The sequence below is a fragment of the Salmo trutta genome, chromosome 2, assembly GCF_901001165.1.
Source record: "Salmo trutta chromosome 2, fSalTru1.1, whole genome shotgun sequence".
NCBI classification, from domain to species: domain Eukaryota; kingdom Metazoa; phylum Chordata; class Actinopteri; order Salmoniformes; family Salmonidae; genus Salmo; species Salmo trutta.
In genome coordinates this window covers 55,350,895-55,366,828 of record NC_042958.1, presented here as the reverse complement: position 1 = coordinate 55,366,828, position 15,934 = coordinate 55,350,895, and positions in this window count along the sequence as shown.

Here is a 15,934-nt window from a genome sequence, read left to right as displayed (position 1 = left end):
GATGAAAGTTCACCTTCTAACAGGACAACGACCCTAAGCACACAGCCAAGACAAGTCGCTTTGGGACAAGTCTCTAAGTGTCCTTGAGTGGCCCAACCAGAGCCCGGACTTGAACTCGATTTAACACTTCTGGAGAGACCTGAAAATAGCTGTGCCGTGACGGTCCCCATCCAACCTGACAGAGCTTGAGAGGATCTGCAGAGAAGAATGGTAGAAACTCCCCAAATACAGGTGTGCCAAGCTTGTAGTTTCATACGAAGAAGACTCTATGCTGTAATTGCTGCCAAAGGTGCTTCAACAAAGTACTGAGTAAAGGGTCTGGCAGGTGCCGTGAGGGGTGCTCTGGGCCCGTGCCAAGGCATCCTAGGCAGCTGGGCACACAAAGCTACCCTTGCCATTGTACATGTCTGCTCCTCTCCAAAATGTATACAGCAGGTCAAAAAGGGTCTGAATACTTATGTAATTGTGATATTTCAATTTTTAATTTGTAATACATTTATAAAAACCTATTTTTGCTTTGTCATTATGGGTTATTGTGTGTAGATTGATGAGGGGAAAAAAATGCAATCAATTTTAGAATAAGGCTGTAATGTAACAAAATGTGGAAAAAGTCAAGGGGTCTGAATACTTTCCGAATGCACTGTAAATGGATGCATTAAGACGCGCTGAGCACCGAGATTATATTATCTCGTTTCATCATCAACCACGTTCTAAACTAATACAGGAAATGTTTCTTTTTCAATGAGACAGCACCTTCCAAGCAGCTATCACAGCGAATGAACAAAATAAATGGTAAAGAAAGTCTAAAGCGATGAAGACGATTCACAATGGCCTATGTTTGTCCATCATAACAATTATCTTTACAACTGGTGAGTGACTAGTGTATATTTAAATGCTATATGTTTGTATCTCCAGTCACGGAAAAAACATGTCTTCTAATATTGAATTCTGATTCAATAACTGGATTTGCAGAACTTATTGATTGTGAATAACTTCACGATATTTCACGAGTAAATTTACTTAAATGATCAAGCTTGGAGAGAGCTTTAAAAAAAAAAATAACCGCCTAGTTGTTATACTCATCGATTTGCTGCAGACACTCTGTTTGCGTTTACATGTCTGTTGAGCAGAGAGCGAGTTAAGAATCACCACTCTTCTCGAACATGTTATGTCAGAAGTAATATAATATATGCATATGCCATTTAGCAGACGATTTTGTCCAAAGCGACTTGTGTGCATCCATTTTACGTATGGGTGGTCCCGGTAATCAAACCTAAAGCCCTGGCACTACAAGCGCATGCTTTACAAACTTGAGCTACAAAGGACCAAACCATGGTCTCCTCATGGCTGCCAATGGAATGTGACTAGGGAGGGTCGGCTGTGTACAGTGTTAACTACCCAGTCTCCAGTGCTAGTGGTTTGACAGTGACATTATAGGGACTGGGGGTTTGGTGTTGGGTGGTGTGCTAGCATCATGTGCCCCATGTTGCAACATTATTGTTCAATCTATCTGGCAATCACACACTGTCAACAGAGTCGGCCTCAACAAGACTGGCTCCAAAATAGATATGTGAGCTCTGTTTATGTGTGTTTCAGTAACACCTTGAAGCAGTTCATTAGATACATTTAGTTGTGTTACCATAATGCTCTTGTATGGAAAGGCTATGACCTTGAATAGCAAATGCACTGTCCACTCAAATATACAGTTGCAGTCGGAAGTTTACATACACTTAGGTTGGAGTCATTAAAACACGTTTTTCAACCACTCCACAAATTTCTTGTTAACAAACTATAGTTTTGGCAAGTCGGTTAGGACATCTACTTTGTGCATGACACAATTAATTTTAATTGTCCCTTTAAACAGCTTGGAAAATTCCAGAAAATGATGTCATGGCTTTAGAAGCTTCTGATAGGCTAATTGAAAACATTTGAGTCAATTGGAGGTGTACCTTCAAGGCTTACCTTCAAACTCAGTGCCTCAGTGCTTGACATCATGGGAAAATCAAAAGAAATCAGCCAAGACCTCAGAAAAACAATTGTAGACCTCCACAAGTCTGGTTCATCCTTGGGAGCAATTTCCAAACGCCTGAAGGTACCACGTTCATCTGTACAAACAATAGTACGCAAGTATAAACACCATGGGACCACACATACCGCTCATGAAGGAGACGCGTTCTGTCTCCTAGAGATGAACGTACTTTGGTGAGAAAAGTGCAAATCAATCCCAGAACAACAGCAAAGGACCTAGCGAAGATGCTGGAAGAAACAGGTACAAAAGTATCTATATCCACATTAAAACGACATAACCTGAAAGGCCACTCAGCAAGGAAGAAGCCACTGCTCCAAAACCACCATAAAAAAGCTAGACTATGTTTTGCAACTGCACATGGGGGACAAAGATCGTACTTTTTGGAATAATGTCCTCTGGTCTGATGAATCAATAATAGAACTGTTTGGCCATAATGACCATCATTGTGTTTGGAGGAAAAAGGGGGAGGCTTGCAAGCCGAAGAACACCATCCCAACCATGAAGCAAGGGGGTGGCAGCATCATGTTGTGGGGGTGCTTTGCTGCAGGAGGGACTCGTGCACTTCACAAAATAGATGGCATCATAAGGGAGGAGAATTATCTGGATATATTGAAGCAACATCTCAGGACATCGGTCAGGAAGTTAAAGCTTGTGGGTCTTCCAAATGGACAATGACCCCAAGCATATTTCCAAAGTTGTGGCAAAATGGCTTAAGGACAACAAAGTTAAGGTAATGGAGTGGCCATCACAAAGCCCTGACCTCAATCCCATAGAAAATTTGTGGGCAGAACTGAAAAAGCGTGTGCGAACAAGGAGGCCTACAAACCTGACTCAGTTACACCAGCTCTGTCAGGAGGAGTGGGCCAAAATTCACCCAATTTGGGTGGAAGGCTACCCGAAATGTTTGACCCAGGTTAAACATTTTAAAGGCAATGCTACCAAATACTAATTGAGTATACAGTATGTAAACTTCTGACCCACTGGGAATGTGATGAAAGAAATAAAGCTGAAATAAATCCTTCTCTCTTCTATTATTCTGACATTTCACATTCTTAAAATAAAGTGGTGATCCTAACTGACCTAAGACAGGGAATTTTTACTAGGATTAAATGTCAAGAATTGTGAAAAACTGAGTTTAAATGTATTTGGCTAAGGTGTATGTAAACTTCCGACTTCAACTGTAACTGTTTAACTTTTAATAAGAACTACTACTACTTCTACTACTACTACTACTACTACTACTACGCTACTAAAATACTACTGCTACTACTAATAATACTGCTACTAGGCTACTACTACTACTACTACTGCTGCTGCTAGTACTACTACTACTACTACAACTACAACTGCTGCTACTAGGCTACTACTATATCTAGGCTACTACATCTACTACTAGGCTACTACTGCTACTTAGCTACTACTAGGCTACTACTACTTTTATTTTATTTTATTTCTTTTTTATTTAATCTTTATTTAACTAGGCAAGTCAGTTAAAAACAAATTCTTATTTACAATGACGGCCTACCAAAAGGCAAAAGGCCTGCTGCGGGGATGGGGGCCTGGGATCAAAATAAATAAATAAATATAAATATAGGACAAAACACACATTACAACAAGAGAGACGACACTACATAAAGAGAGACCTAAGACAACAACATAGCAAGGCAGCAACACATGACAACACAGCATGGTAGCAACACAACATAACAACAACATGGTAGGAACACAACATGGTAGCAGCACAAAACATGGTACAAACACGGTACAAGCTACTACTACTAATACTAGTAGTAGTACTATTACTACTACAGTACTACTACTGCTGCTACTACTACTACTACTACTACTACTACTGCTACTACTACTAGTGCTACTACTGCTACTACTACACTACTACTACAGACTAAAGACATCAAGTTCAATCTGTGAAAGTGTTTTTCTGCTCTACTAATAATGCTGCTACTAGGCTACTACTGCTACTACTACTACTACTACTACTACTACTACTACTAGGCAACTGCTACTATTAGGCTACTACGACTACTACTACTACTCAGCTGCTACTGCGCTACTACTACTACTACCACTCTTACTACTACTACTACTACTACTACTACTACTACTACTACTACTACTACTACTACTAGGCAACTGCTACTATTAGGCTACTACTACTACTACTCAGCTGCTACTATGCTACTACTACTACTACTACTACTACTACTACTACTACTACTACTACTACTACTACTACTGCTAATACTACACTACTACTACTATTATGGACTAAAGACATCATCAAGTTCAATCTGTGAAAGTGTTTTTCTGCTCTGTTTCACATTGGATTAAATATCACTGTCCTCATCTATCTTATCTACATGAACATCCTGTTTTCAGCTATCAGTTTCATCCTTACAAAGAGTTGTGGACGGGTGACTGTCTGAGACAGATATTAGAGAAGTGCCTGTTCTATAACAAAGTGTATCGCTGTGTTTCAGAGTCTATGTTGACAAATGTGAGAGGAAATGAACTGGAAAGCAATGAAGAACCAGGTAAGAAAGAACGTTTCCTCAAAAATCATATCTATACTATAATGAGTCCTTTTTCTGTCAGTAGACTTTTAGTTGAGAACATTCAATAGGTTCCCATTTAGTAAGTGACCTATGCAGCTCAAACACTGACATGCCAAACAAGCCAATCCCCTATTACAATCCAAGGCCTTCCGATTCCAATTGAGAACCACTGATGCACTCGAAGCATTTCAAATCAACACAGGTTCACACAGAGACTGTGACCTAACTGGACCTTTCTTTAATCAGACTGAAGAAAAAGTCAACACATTGCATTCGGCTACTCTCACGAGTAAACTGTCCTCTTGAGCAATACAAGCAACTGGATGCAGCTGCTTTCACAACATGCTGTTGATGACTTAGACTGCATATTACATTCTTAACATTGTGTGTGGTTTTTCTCAGATGCCACATATGCTTGGATTGGGGCAGGGATCGGGCTCTTCTTTGCTATCTGTTTTATTGGCAGCAAGCTCTACATGATTAAAAAGCACATGCTTGATAATGAAGTTTCAGGTAAATGCATAAGCACTACTGCATAGTAGCATACCTATATAGCTTTACATTTCTCTACACTGAATATAATTCCCTGATTTATGTAAAACTGAAAAGCATTCTTTACTTGTTATAGAGGATTCCGTAAAAAGACCATCTCTTCGGTAAGTGGACAGTATCTAACATGACGGTAGTATCGATACACAACAAATTTGACTTAACTTCCCATGTGTGGTTTTATTCCTTTGCTAATAGAACTGCTTTGGTGGACATGAAGGACTGAAGAAGAGTAACTGATAGATGAAGAGAGCAGGACACCAGGGGAATACTGAAGATAAATGGCATCTACTAATCTACTAATGTAATTCACTGTTTGGGCATACACAATGTGAACAACAATTTAGTAATGTGTGTTGGAAGAGGGTCCACCCTATGTTCCCTGAGCTCTATGTTCCCTGAGCCCTATGTTCCCTGAGCCCTATGTTTCCACAGCCCTATGTTCCCACAGCCCTATGTTCCCACAGCCCTATGTTCCCACAGCCCTATGTTCCCTCAGCCCTACGTTCCTTCAGCCCTACGTTCCTTCAGCCCTACGTTCCCTCAGCCCTACGTTCCCTCAGCCCTATGCAGTGGCAATTTTAGAATGTAAATCTTGGTGGGGCAAAAAAAGAAAAGATTTGAGGTGGGGGGTGGGGGGGGGGTGCATGCCAGCAAAGCTACCTCACAACACAACAATAAACAATACATTAATTACACTATAAACGGTGACAAACGGTGCCCACGAACTGTTAGGGCCTACATAGAGCTGTCCCAACAGCAGAGTCCAAACAGCAGTCCCAACACTTTACCGCTGGCTATCAGCGGAGCCTTGTCTGGCAGCAAAACAATAAACAATACATTAATTACACTATAACGGTGACAAACGGTGCACATGAACTGTTAGGGCCTACATAAAGCTGTCCCAACAGCAGAGTCCAAACAGCAGTCCCAACACCTTACCACTGGCTATCAGCAGAGCTGATATGGCTGACTTGCTTAAACAAATGTGGTTTCAACAGAAAATTGAGATGTACAAACTATGGCATATGGAGACGACAAGCGGATAAGAGGCAATCCGTAATTTCGATTAAGACATTAATGAACAAGTTAGGACAGAAATAGGTAATATAACTAGAATATTTGTTCAGCACTTTTTAAATGCACAAGTGACAGAATTCAGAACATGGGCCGTTCTTACAGTGTTCTCCCTGTACACCAAGTCAGAACCGTAGGATAAATAAAGGGGGCATACAAGCAGACAATGAAAGCTCTTACAATTTTTGATGATTACATTTCTCTAAAATAGGTTATAGGCTACATGTGCACCACCAAGTAAGAACAGTAGGCAAAATTAAGAGGGTAAAATAGACCAAATTATTAGGGTGAGGCACATGTGCTACTAACAGCTTACTACACAACATACACTTAGTATTACTTTCTTAGCTACAGTATACATAGCTCCCTGGCATAACACATCATTTACGCAGCAGCATACAAGATATTTATGGACTCACCTAGTTCTTCGTGAGCACATTTTGTCATCAAACGTTGTCATCAAAGTCTGGCATTCTCTGGATTTATGGTGCTTTCAAGACAACTGGGAACCCATAAAAAAACAAGGTTGAATCATGATGATGTCAGTGATCTTCAGATCATAGCTCTAGAAAGAAGCCCGAGTTCCCGACTTACAATTCCGAGTTGGATGACCATTGAAAACGTATTTTACCAGTCGGAGCTACTTTTTTCTCGAGTTCCCAGTTGTTTTAATAAACTCACTGAAATCAGATATCCCAGTTCCGAGTTAACATTTTTTTTGAGTGTGGCAGAAATCATGCTTGATTAACAGCATGGCCAATGTTGAATGTTAATAATTTTAAGCTTGGAAAAGAGACCCTTAAACCCAGAATTGGGACCACACACCCACTCTGCTGAATAGCAGGCTAGTGATTGCTTTGCAATGCTTGCAGTTAGCCACTGATTCCTTCCAAATCACTCATTGTTGAATTGGCAATTTCCTTCTTGTTGTATAATGTTTATGTCCAATGGCCGATGAGCACCGATACATTTTATCTATAATTTCTCTTAATTATTTATCTTCATATGACAAGGATTAAAAAAGATTTGCCAGTAGATTGTCAACTTGATTCATGATGATGACTGCTAGCTAAGATGTTGAAATGATCAGTCCAATCAAAGCTACTGTAGATATAACGTGATTTGACGTCATTTTATCTTTGGCCAATGACCTTGAGCCTTCTTGATGGGCACTTCTAATGTAACTCTATGGCAGCACCCAAGGGGCTAATTTTGGCAGTGACATAGGGTCCCCTTAAGTGACAGAACACTGAGCCAATCACGGCGCAACTAGAGAACATTACCAACCACTGGTTGCCCCACCACCACAAAAAGCACTGAGCTAAGCCAAAACACCAGCATTTTGGAGCTGCCTTACTCAAGAAAGCAGAAAAGAGACCATGTTTGTATGGAGGCTTTATTAACTCAATGATTTATTTTTTTACATTGTTTTCAAACTGATATGTGACACGTATTGAAGCTAAAATAACATACAAAACAAGCAACCCAAAACATTTAGCTAAAAATGTGGAGCTCAAAACGCCCCACCTGCTACTGGCTCGATTTACCTCAGCCCTATATTTTAATTTTTTTATTCCACCTTCATTTAACCAGGTAGGCCAGTTGAGAAAAAGGTCTCATTTACAACGGCGACCTGGCCAAGATAAAGCAAAGCAGTGTGACAAAAAACAACAACACAGAGTTAGACGTGTTCAGTCAACAAAAGTGCAGTCAATAACGCAATAGAAAAATCTATATACAGTGTGTGCAAATGGAGTAAGGAGGTAAGGCAATAAATAGGCCATAGTAGTGAAGTAATTACAATTTAGCAAATTAACACTGGAGTGATAGATGTGCAAGTAGAAATACTGGTGTGCAAAAGAGCAAAAAAAGTAAATAAAAACAATATGGGGATGTCATGACATTGGCCTGTGGGTAAGGTTTATGACCCCCCCATAAATACCTTTCTCCCTTCCCTCTCTCTCTGACTCTACTGAAGGACTCTTGAATAGCCTTTGTTAAACATAGAGAGTCTGGGAACATCAAACAAGTGGGGGGAAAGGAACCATATTTCGGTAATAGAACCAGTTGAAAATATGGGTTGGTACTTAATGTATATGATGTCTGTTCTGTGGTCATCTGAGACATTATGACTGATGACAGGACGACATAAACTGTATCTGGGAAAGTCTACACATTCTAGTTATCAGATTCACATGGAATTGTTCTGCAAATTAAATGTTTGAATATGAAACTATTTGTGATAAGATTAAATGTAATTTTAGATTCCAAATGAGAGAATTGGGTTTTCATAAGGTTAGAGCCCTGCTCAATCAGTGGCCCGCCCCTGTGAAGAGAAATGGGTTATAAACTATGAAACACACCCTTCTCTCCCTCCACTATATAAGCCCTTGACGAAAATGTAACCTCCTGTTCCGAGGACGATAGGACGACTGTCCATATGTTAAAAAGGACTAACATGTCAACTACAGAACTAAGCCAACCTCAGCGTGAGCTTTGGTTGTGAATGGTATGAACTTTGAACTCTTATTCACTAAAGAAGTGAGACATCCTAGCCATTGAGTTATCAACAGCAGCTGTAAACGTGGGCTAGGAAAGGACGGACGACATATCCAGTCTAACACACAACGAAGATACTACAACGTATCCAATTTACCGCCAGAGACATTCTTCCGAGGCCAGGAAGATCTCTGTTGACCAACACGGCCAGCATCTACGACCAACCTACAGAAGCACAGCTCAGAGTAAATACTTATTGCATTTTCCTTTCCCAAATGGGCGGTAATTTAGAATGCATAAGATACTGTATTTACGATAGCACAGCTTCTCCCTTTGTTCCTCAGTCTTCCCGCTCTTTCATTCAAGCCCAACCCCCTCTCTCAAGCCCAACCCCCATCATACAGGTTCTGTCCACCAGGGATGTTTTCTGTATGACATAATTTGCATTCTGTGTATATGTAATTCTGTGTGATTAGTTAGGTATTTAGTAAATAAATAATTAAACCCAATTTTGTATTGCTGATTCAACTTGTTAGCCAGGGTTTGTGAAGATAAGCAAGAATTTACAACTTTCAGATGAGACTGAAATAAGGTGACGATTAATATTGACTGCTATTGATGTAAAATATTACTAGGTCTTTCAGAGTTTATTCGGAAGATAACAGCTCTATAAACACTCTTTCATGGTGCCCCGACTTTCTAGTTAATTACATTTACTTGATTAGCTCAATCAGGTAATATTAATTACAGAGAAAGGATTTTATAGAATAGCATGTCATATCACTTAATCCGGCATAGCCAAAGACACGACAGGGAGGAGGTAGGTAGTTGGATGGACTATTTACAGATGGGCTGTGTACAGCTGCAGCAATCGGTAAGCTGCTCAGATAGCTGATGCTTAAAGTTAGTGAGGGAGATATGTCTCCCTCACCCTTGGGTGCTGCCAATATGACTGCCAGAGGTCCGGACAACAGGCCTTCCGATTTGACACACTGAACTCTGTCTGAGAAGTAGTTGGTGAACCAGGCGAAGAAGTCATTTGAGAAACCAAGGCTGTTGAGTCTTCTGATAAGAATACAGTGATTGACAGAGTCTAAAGCCTTGGCCAGGTCGATGAAGACGGCTTCACAGTACTGTCTTTTATCGATATTATGATATTGTTTAGGACCTTGATCGTGGCTGAGGTGCACCTGTGACCAGCTCGGAAACCGGATTGCACAGCGGAGAATGTAGAGTGGGATTCGAAATGGTCAGTGATCTGTTTGTTAACTTGGCTTCAAAGACTTTAGAAAGGCAGGGCAGGATGGATATAGGTCTGTAACTATTTGGTTCTAGAGTGTCACCCCCGTTGAAGAGGGGGATGACCGCGGCAGCTTTCCAATCTTTAGGAATGTCGGACGATACGAAAGAGAGGTTGAACAGACTGGTAATAGGGGTTGCAACAATGGTGGCAGATAATTTTAGAAAGAGAGGGTCCATCGGTGTTGACCTTGTTTCCTAGCCTCAGTGCAGTGGGTAGCTGGTAACTGCTGGGTAACTGCTCTTATTCTCCATGGACTTTACAGTGTCCCAGAACTTTTTGGGGTTAGAGTTACAGGATGCACATTTCTGTTTGAAAAAGCTAGCCTTGGTTTTCCTAACTGACTGTGTGTATTGGTTCCTGACTTCCCTGAAAAGTTGCATATCGTGGGGACTATTCGATGCTAGTGCAGTCCGCCACATCATGTTTTTGTGCTGGTCGAGGGCAGTCAGGTCTGGAGTGAACCAAGGGCTATATCTGTTCTTAGTTCTACATTTGAAAGGGACATGCTTATTTAAGATGGGGAGGAAATTACTTTTAAAGAACAACCAGGCATCCTCTACTGACGGGATGAGGTCAATATCCTTCCAGGATATCGTTCCTCTCCAGGGTTAACTACCATAATGAGGTTTATTTAGTCGATTAGAAAGGCCTGCTCGTAGAAGTGTTTTAGGGAGCATTTGACAGTGATGACGGGTGGTCGTTTGACCGCGGACCCATAACGGATGCAGGCAATAAGGCAGTGATCGCTGAGATCCTGATTGAAAACAGCAGAGGTTTATTTGGAGAGCAAGTTGGTCAGGATAATGTCAATGAGGGTGCCCATGTTTACGGATTTAGGGTTGTAACTGGTGGGTTCCTTGATCATTTGTGTGAGATTGAGGGCATCTAGCTAGATTGTAGGATGGCCGGGGAGTTAAGCATATCCCAGTTTAGGTCACCTAACAGAACGAACTCTGAAGATAGATGAGGGGCAATCAATTCCCATATGGTGTCCAGGGCACAGCTGGGAGCTGAGGGGGGTCTATAACTGGCGGTAACAGTGAGAGACTTATTTCTGGAGAGATTAATTTTTAACATTTGAAGGTCGAACTGTTTGGCCATAGACCTGGAAAGTATGACAGAACTTTTCAGGCTATCTCTGCATTAGATTGCAACTTCCGCCCCCTTTGGCAGTTCTATCTTGACGGAAAATGTTGTAGTTGGGGATGGAAATCTCCGAATTTTTGGTGGCCTTCCTAAGCCAGGATTCAGAAACGGCAAGGACATCAGGGTTGGTGGAGTGTGCTAAAGCAGTCAGTAAAACAAATTTAGGGAGGAGGCTTCTGATGTTAACATGCATGAAACCAAGACTTTTACGGTTATGTTCTTTCAGCCCTATGTTCCATCAGCCCTATGTTCCATCAGCCCTATGTTCCATCAGCCCTATGTTCTCTCAGCCCTATGTTCCCTCAGTACCTACAGAACCAATTTCAATCAAAATTCAGAGTCAGAATCACCTTTATTCGCCAAATACATTTGCATGTACAGGATATTGACTCTGTGAAATAGTGCTGCTACAATAAACAGAATATGCAGACAAAATATTTAGACACATCACAATACACATCCAGTATGTACACTATGGACACTGAAGCTAAACACTACAGGCTATGCTATGAACACTGAAGCTAAAGACTACAGGCAACACTATGAACACTGACGCTAAAGACTACGCTATGAACACTGAAGCTAAAGACTACATGCTACACTATGAACACTGAAGCTAGACTACAAGCTACACTATGAATACTGAAGCTAAAGACTACAGGCTACACTATGAACACTGAAGCTAAAGACTACAGGCTACACTATGAACACTGAAGCTAAAGACTACAGGCTACAATACGAACACTGAAGCTAAAGACTACAGGCTACACTATGAACACTGAAGCTAAAGACTACAGGCTACACTATGAACACTGAAGCTAAAGACTACAGGCTACAATACGAACACTGAAGCTAAAGACTACAGGCTACACTATGAACACTGAAGCTAAAGACTACAGGCTACAATACGAACACTGAAGCAAAAGACTACAGGCTACACTATGAACACTGAAGCTAAAGACTACAGGCTACAATACGAACACTGAAGCTAAAGACTACAGGCTACACTATGAACACTGAAGCTAAAGACTACAGGCTACACTATGAACACTGAAGCTAAAGACTACAGGCTACAATACGAACACTGAAGCTAAAGACTACAGGCTACACTATGAACACTGAAGCTAAAGACTACAGGCTACAATACGAACACTGAAGCTAAAGACTACAGGCTACACTATGAACACTGAAGCTAAAGACTACAGGCTACAATACGAACACTGAAGCTAAAGACTACAGGCTACACTATGAACACTGAAGCTAAAGACTACAGGCTACACTATGAACACTGAAGCTAAAGACTACAGGCTACACTATGAACACTGAAGCTAAAGACTACAGGCTACACTATGAACACTGAAGCTAAAGACTACAGGCTACAATACGAACACTGAAGCTAAAGACTACAGGCTACACTATGAACACTGAAGCTAAAGACTACAGGCTACAATACGAACACTGAAGCTAAAGACTACAGGCTACAATACGAACACTGAAGCTAAAGACTACAGGCTACACTATGAACACTGAAGCTAAAGACTACAGGCTACACTATGAACACTGAAGCTAAAGACTACAGGCTACAATACGAACACTGAAGCTAAAGACTACAGGCTACACTATGAACACTGAAGCTAAAGACTACAGGCTATTGAGGGAACAAAGGGCTGAGGGAACAAAGGGCTGAGGGAACATAGGGCTGAGGGAACATAGGGCTGAGGGAACATATGGTTGAGGGAGCATACGGCTGAGGGAACATAGGGAACAAAGGGCTAAGGGAACATAGTGTTGAGGGAACATAGGGCTGAGGGATTATAGGGCTGAGGGACCATAGAGCTAACAGAATATAAATCAAATTCAATTTTATTTGTCACATACACATGGTTAGCAGATGTTAATGCGAGTGTAGCGAAATGCTTGTGCTTCTAGTGTAGCGAAATGCTTGTGCTTCTACCATGCAGTAATATCTAACCAGTAACCTAACAATTTCACAACAACTACCTTATACACACAAGTGTAAAGAAATGAATAAGAAAATGTACATAAAAAGATATGGATGAGCGATGGCCGAACGGCATAGGCAAGGTGCAGTAGATGGTACAGAGTACAGTATATACATATGAGATGAGTAATGTAGGGTATGTAAACATTATATAAAGTGGCATTGTTTAAAGTGGCTAGTGATACATTTATTACATCCAATTTTTTATTATTAAAGTGGCTAGAGATGAGTCAGTATGTTGGCAGCAGCCACTCAATGTTAGCGATGGCTGTTTAACAGTCTGACGGCCTTGAGATAGAAGCTGTTTTTCAGTCTCTCGGTCCCAGCTTTGATGCACCTGTACTGACCTTGCCTTCTGGATGCTAGTGGGGTGAACAGGCAGTGGCTCAGGTGGTTGTTGTCCTTGATGATCTTTTTGGCCTTCCTGTGACATCGGGTGGTGTAGGTGTCCTGGAGGGCAGGTAGTTTGCCCACGGTGATGCGTTGTGCAGACCTCACTACCCTCTGGAGAGCCTTGCTGTTGTGGGCGGAGCAGTTGCCGTACCAGGCGGTGATACAGCCCGACAGGATGCTCTCAATTGTGCATCTTTAAAAGTTTGTGAGTGTTTTTGGTGACAAGCTGAATTTCTTCAGCCTCCTGAGGTTGAAGAGGCACTGCTGCACCTTCTTCACCATGCTGCCTGTGTGGGTGGACCATTTTAGTTTGTCCCTGATGTGTACACCGAGGAACTTAAAACTTTCCACCTTCTCCACTACTGTCCCGATGATGTGGATAGGGGGCTGCTCCCTCTGCTGTTTCCTGAAGTCCATGATCATCTCCTTTGTTTTGTTGACATTGAGTGCGAGGTTATTTTCCTGACATCCCACTCCGAAGGCCCTCACCTCCTCCCTGTAGGCCGTCTAGTTGTTTGTAATCAAGCCTACCACAGTAGTGCCGTCTGCAAACTTGATGATTGAGTTGGAGGCGTGCATGGCCACGCAGTCATGGGTGAACAGGGAGTACAAGAGAGGGCTGAGAACGCACCCTTGTGGGGCCCCAGTGTTGAGGATCAGCGGGGTGAGATGTTGTTTCCTACCCTCACCACCTGGGGGCGGCCTGTCAGGAAGTCCAGGACCCAGTTGCAAAGGGTGGGGTCGAGACCCAAGGTCTCAAGCTTAATGACGAGTTTGGAGGGTACTATGGTGTTAAATGCTGAGCTGTAGTTGATGAACAGCATTCTTACATAGGTATTCCTCTTGTCCAGATGGGTTAGGGCAGTGTGCAGTGTGATTGCGATTGCATTGTCTGTGGACCTATTGGGGCGGTAAGCAAATTGGAGTGGGTCTAGGGTGTCAGGTAGGGTGGAGGTGATATGATCCTTGACTAGTCTCTCAAATCACTTCATGATGACGGAAGTGAGTGCTACGGGGCGATAGTCATTTAGCTCAGTTACCTTAGCTTTCTTGGGAACAGGAACAATGGTGGCCCACTTGAAGCGTGTGGGAACCGCAGACTGGGATAAGGATTAATTGAATATGTCCGTAAACACACCAGCCAGCTGGTCTGCGCATGCTCTGAGGACGCGGGTAGGGATGCCGTCTGGGCCGGCTGCCTTGGGAGGGTTAACACGTTTAAATGTTTTACTCACGTTGGCTGCAGTGAAGGAGAGCCCGCAGGTTTTGGTAGCGGGCCATGTCGGTGGCACTTTATTGTCCTCAAAGCGAGCAAAGAAGTTGTTTAGTTTGTCTGGGAGCAAGACATCGTGGTCCGCGATGGGACTGGTTTTCTTTTTGTAGTCCATGATTGACTGTAGACCCTGCCACATACCTCTCGTGTCTTAGCCGTTGAATTGCGACTCTACTTTGTCTCTACACTGACGCTTAGCTTGTTTGATTGACTTACGGAGGGAATAGCTACACCGTTTGTATTCGGTAATGTTTCCGGTTGCCTTGCACAGATTAAAAGCCGTGGTTCGCTCTTTCAGTTTTACGTGAATGCTGCCATCAATCCACGGTTTCTGGTTGGGGAAGGTTTTAATAGTCTCTGTGGGTACAACCTCACTGATGCGCTTGCTAATAAACTCGCTCACCGAATCAGCGTATTCATCAATGTTGTTGTCCGACGCTATGCAGAACATATCCCAGTCCATGTGATCGAAGCAATCTTGAAGCGTGGAATCCGATTGGTCGGACCAGCGTTGACAGACCTGAGCACGGGTGTTTCCTGTTTTAGTTTCTGTCTATAGGCTGGGAGCAACAAAATTGAGTCGTGGTCAGATTTTCTGAAAGAAGGGCGGGGGAGGGCTTTGTATGCATCGCGGAAGTTAGAATAACAATGATCCAGGGTTTTGCCAGCCCGGGTCGCGCATTTGATATGCTGCTAAAATTTAGGGAGCCTTGTTTTCAGATTAGCCTTGTTAAAATCCCCAGCTACAATAAATGCAGCCTCAGGATATGTGGTTTCTAGTTTACATAGAGTCCAATGAAGTTCTTTCAGTGCCGTCGATGTGTCTGCATGGGGGGGATAATCACAACTGTAATTATAATCGAAGAGAATTCTCTTGGTAGATAATGCAGTCGGCATTTGATTGTAAGGAATTCTAGGTCAGGTGAACAAAAGGACTTGAGTTCCTGTATGTTGTTATGATCACACCACGTCTTGTTAATCATAAGGCATACACCCCCGCCCTTCTTCTTACCGCGATGCGGGAAGAAACAAGGTGGCTGTACCGACTCTGATGACGTATTCCGAGGGAGCCATGTTTCCATGAAACAAA